Here is a 5145-nt window from a genome sequence, read left to right on the forward strand (position 1 = left end):
GTGAGGGCTGCTGCTCCCCTCAGCTCTCACCCCAACCTAACCAGTTCCCATGTTAAAAGCAACAAGCACTAAAAAAAAAAAAAAAAACCACCACTAAAAAAAACACTGGCCAATTTATAACACTGTGAAAATTGAGGTGATTAACCCAAACTCCTGGTCCTTATATAGGGCATATTCACTGAAGTTTATAAGTGGGTCTAAAAATTGTACTATATACCTTTCAGTAAAAACAATGATTAAGTATCCTATGTCAGGCATTGTGCTAAGTTCCATATATATAAACAAAAGTGACCAGTTGCCTCCGTTCATGTAGTCTGCAGTCTAGTTGGGAGAAAGACTTTGTATAAATGTTTTATAATTTAAAATGTGGATAAATGCTATGAAGGAAAGGAACAAAACACTTTGAGAAAGAATCATACAAGACCTAGATTAGACTGTGGGGCTAATCTAAATGTTGAGAAGGAGCCAGCCAGGCAGAGGGAGTGGGAAGGGAGGTCCCAGCGGAGAGCACAAGACAAACAAAGGCCACAAGGTAGGAAAGAGATTGGAGTGTTTGAGGAACTGAAAGAAAGGAGGAATGGAAGGAGATACAGAGGTAGAGAGGCCAGACTATATTGGCTCTTTTGATCATGGTATTAATTTTGTATTTTAAAAATAGTAGTTTTACAGGGGGGAAAAAACCCACCTGGCAGACACCATCTTAACTCAATAATCAAAGTTCACATAAAAACAGAATGGCAAATATAGTCATCCTATGCCTCCTGGTAGGGAGTATTGAAAAAGACACAATATCATTTATCTGATATTCTTGCTCCCCCTCCCCCCCCACCAAAAAAAATGCTTAATCTGAAATAATCATTTTTTTAAATCACAAAATTTGGGGCATTCTCCAAAACAAGGGGCCCATAATTTTCAAAAATGTCAAGATCATGAAAGACAAAGAAAGATTGAGGAACTCTTCCAGATGAAGCGAGCCTGAAGAGACCAGAAAACTAAACATTTGATTCTAGACCTGAAAAATGACATTATTGGGACAGTTGGTGACATTTGACTTCAGTTTCCATATTCAAGAATACTATTGTATCAATGTTAATTTTCTAATTTTGATAGTTGCACTGTGGTTTTATAACTTGTTAATATTTGGGGAAGCCGGGTGAAGAACATATAGAAATTATTTGTACTATTTTTGCAATTATTTTTAAATCCAAAATTATTTCAAAATGAAAAGTTAAAAATAAATTTAAAATTTTTTTAATTAAAAAAATATTTAAGTTTTCGGGTTCATCCTACATATAATGGCAAGACATTGGTGGGTTTCAACCAAGGGAATGTCTTAGTCTAGTGCATGATTTGACACATCTCTCTGACCACTGTGTGGGAAATAGATTGGAACAAGACCATGGGGAGGTGGTCGGGGAGGCAGGAGATTTGAGCAAATGGCATCCTCTCTCGGGTCCTATTTTCTCAGCTGTCAAATGAGCGTGTTGAACTACCTATACTTACCAAGACAGGTTCATGACTTACCTGCATTGGAGTCACCTGGAAAACTTCAAACATTCAGATCCCTGGGTCCTACACCCTCATGCCAACCTGCAAGGGAACTAAATGTCTCAGTCAGCTTCAGCTGCTATAACAAATACCACAGACTGGGAGGCTGAAATAACAATCACTTATGTATTACAGTTCTGAGCTAGGAAGTCCAAGTGTGAGCGCACTCTGGTGTCCCTTCCTTTTTTTATAAGGGCATCAGCCCTCTTAGATTAAGGTCGCACTCTTATGTTTTCATTTAACCTTAATTATCTCCTTAAAGTCCCTATCTTCAAATGTAGTCACAATGAAAGTTAAAACTTCAACATATGAATTGGGATAGGGGGCTCACAATTTAGTTGATAACACTTAGTGTCCAGGAACTTGTCATTTTGCATAAGAAACTTTCCCACATGATTCTGATGCCATCCAGGTTAGAGACCTGGTGGCCCTGGGTTGAAGATTCTGTAACTCTCCACCCTCACTCACACCGTGAGTACCACAGCCCCTGGTACTCTAGGTGGGCTCTGCATGGTAACCCATCTTTCTCACTAGCTGTGTTTTGTCAGAGCCTACAGTGCGGCTCTAGGCTCTGTAACTGCCCTACCGCTTACTAGAATGTGAACCAAAGCAGGTCACTTCCCTTCTCATGGCCTCAGCTTCCTATGGGAATAGCGAAGCAATTGCACAGAAGACTCTCGGCAAGATCTCTAAGCGCTATAAAACTCTGATCCTTAACAACAATGTTCTAGGGGCTTCAGTTCAGTCCAATTCAGAGTTTAGAATAGAATTTTAAAAGCATTCAGGGTGCCTTATCCCAAGACAACCAAGAATATTCTATCTGCCATGCAAAATTCCCAACAAAAAATGCACTAGGCAAATTATCCTCATGTGAAATCTAGGTACTAGGGAAATCCCAAAACAGAGTTTTCCTCTTTGAAGTTCTGCATGTCAGCTGTTCTCACCATGAGTCAAAGATGCTTCTGTACATTCGATGAAGGTCCCAAGTTTCTCTCTGGCTTACTAGGGCTCATGAATTTGCTATCCTGAACAACGAATGCTGCCTTTCCACAACCAGCCATAGCCTACTGTGATGAAGATGAAAATTTGGGAAGGATATTTAACCATTTTAATAGCATAGATAAGTAATACCTAAACATACAGCACCCACATCAGAGTGCCAAGAGGGGTTGAGGAAGGAGTCAACTTCTGCTTTGGCCACTCTAGTTAGCTTTGTCCAGCTTAAGTGTTACCTCTACCAAGAAAGCCTTCTCTGAACCACTCCAGTCTACATGTTCTTCCCCTTCTGTAAATTATTTTAGCATTCATGATTCCTCACCATCATCTATCACTTCTTAGCCCAGAGAGGCAAAGATCATGTGGATTTTGCACAGTACTGAATCTCTAGTGTCCTAAAGATAGCCTGGCCAGAGTGAGTGTTTAGTAAATACTTGTGAGATAAGTGAGTGAGCACTTTCGCCTCATGCACTCTGCTTCCCATTGTGTTCTGTTTCAGGAATCATGTTTTTATGTCTTGGTTCTAAGAGAGACAGAGTTAATTTCCTTTTTTCTTTTTATCTTCTGCACTAGAAAAGAGCCTGGTCCATTGTAAGCACTTAACAAATGCATGCATGCATGCATGAATGAATGAATGAATGAATGAATGAAGAGTTATGAGTGAACTGGCATTTAGCACTGAAAGGGAAAATCTTGAGGAGATTCAAGGTGGAAATGAGAAATGAGAAAATGTGACAAAATGAGGAGAGCAGGCACAAACCCACATGCAGCCACCCTGATGTCATGGGGTGGTGAGTGCTTGGTGTAATGGCTGAAGTGGAGGTTTTTTCAGTTTATCAGATGATAAATATGGCAGGTGCCTCTTGCTCTCTCCTCAACTCAGATTCCTGCTGCAGCTGTGGACAGCAGTTCCAAGTCACTTTCGCTCAATTTACTGTCTGCCCAGGGTCTATACTTTCACTCCTCACCTCTGAGACCTGGGAAGGAGCCTACTGCATCTAACTCTGTGCATAGCTTGGGCGTCCTGGGAGAAGTTCCCATCCCGTGGGACAAACCAGCATGGGAGCCACAAGATAGCTGCTTCTCCAAGACCATCTTTGGGTGAACAGTTCTGCAGCAGCTCCTGCGAAGGGCCTGTGGGATTAGGTTCAGTAGCCCACAGCAGTCATTAGCCCATCAACCCTCTTTCTACAGGTTTTTCCTTTTTCCTTCTTTCACTCTCTGGCCCCTCACTTCTACTCTTTAACTTTGAAAAATGAGTACGTTTAGGAAGACGTAAAAAAGAGAGTTCATTCTAAGCAGAAAGAAAAGCAGAGTACAGGCCAAAAGGGAGACTAGAAAGACAAAAGAGGGAGACAATTGCTGCAGTTATACACACAATCAGGGCGGAGATTGCAGCCCAAACGAGTCAACAGACCATGGAACAAGTAAACACAGGCACCAGACTCATATCGGTTATCAAATTCTGTACATGTGGCAGAATTTGGTAATTCCCTAGATGGGCAGGGAAGAAGGAGATCACAAAATAGCTGGGCACATGTGTGTGCGCGCAGCAGTAACCCTGGCAGAGAAAGTCACCTGTGCGGGCTCTCCTGTTTCATAACATGAAGCTGCATTGCCAAAGCCATTTACGACAAAGTTGTAACTCTGTAGCTTTCCAGTCAGTTCTAAATTGGCTTGATCAATTCTAAATAAGAGGACCATTGTGCCACCTTTATGATGCACTTACTGAGACATAAATATGTAAGCAGTTCTGTATTAGCATTAATTAGCAGCAGTAGCCTGGAAATGCTTAGCATAACGCTGGGAAGCACTAATGGAATTGTGTATCTTTTTCCTCCAGTAGGAGCAGTCAAGAATCATGCATAATGTAAAAGCAGAGAGTGCAGCTGGTAGCAGCAGGCTGGATCACAGGAGATGATTTCAACTTGTTTTTATGATCATGAAGAACTGCCTTTCAATCAGGCTCCAAAAGTAAATACTATCCTACAACCCTGAGGGGCGGGGAGCGGGGGTGGGGACGGGGGAGAGGAGGAGATACAGAATCATAACACATAACAGTAAATAACAATCTTGCTTAGAGGCCCCAAAACTGGACTCTTTATTAATGTTAAATCCAAATGTACAGAGTCTAAAGAGGTGCATGTGGCACCAGCATAAACCAGGTGCCACCTGACCGTATGTGAGGCTGACTCAGACACGTGAGATGAGCACATGCTGTGAGCAAGAAGCTGTGATCTGGCCGGGGCAGCCCAGGGAGGCCGTCACTAGACACGCCGCCTTCCAATCTCAAAACCGTTCAGGCTCTGAAGAGAAGGGCCGCAAGAGAAGGAAAACCTGTTTAATGGTCTTCAGCTCATCTCCTGGTCGTAGAGCTGTATCAGTGTGTCAGAGCACATTGGAGGAAAGGTGAGGAAAATCCCAGCGGGCTCCTCAATTTAGCCTGTTGTTCTCCATTGCCTTTCTTTTCTCAACTACTACAGGTTTGGGGTTCTTTTTCAATGATTTTATTGAGATATAATTTACATATCATACAATTTGCCCATTTAAAGTGTATAATGAGTTTTGGTATGTTACATCATTAATTTTTCAAATTATATA

Source organism: Pteropus vampyrus, unplaced genomic scaffold (genome assembly GCF_000151845.1).
Source record: "Pteropus vampyrus isolate Shadow unplaced genomic scaffold, Pvam_2.0 Scaffold83, whole genome shotgun sequence".
Classification (NCBI taxonomy): Eukaryota; Metazoa; Chordata; class Mammalia; order Chiroptera; family Pteropodidae; genus Pteropus; species Pteropus vampyrus.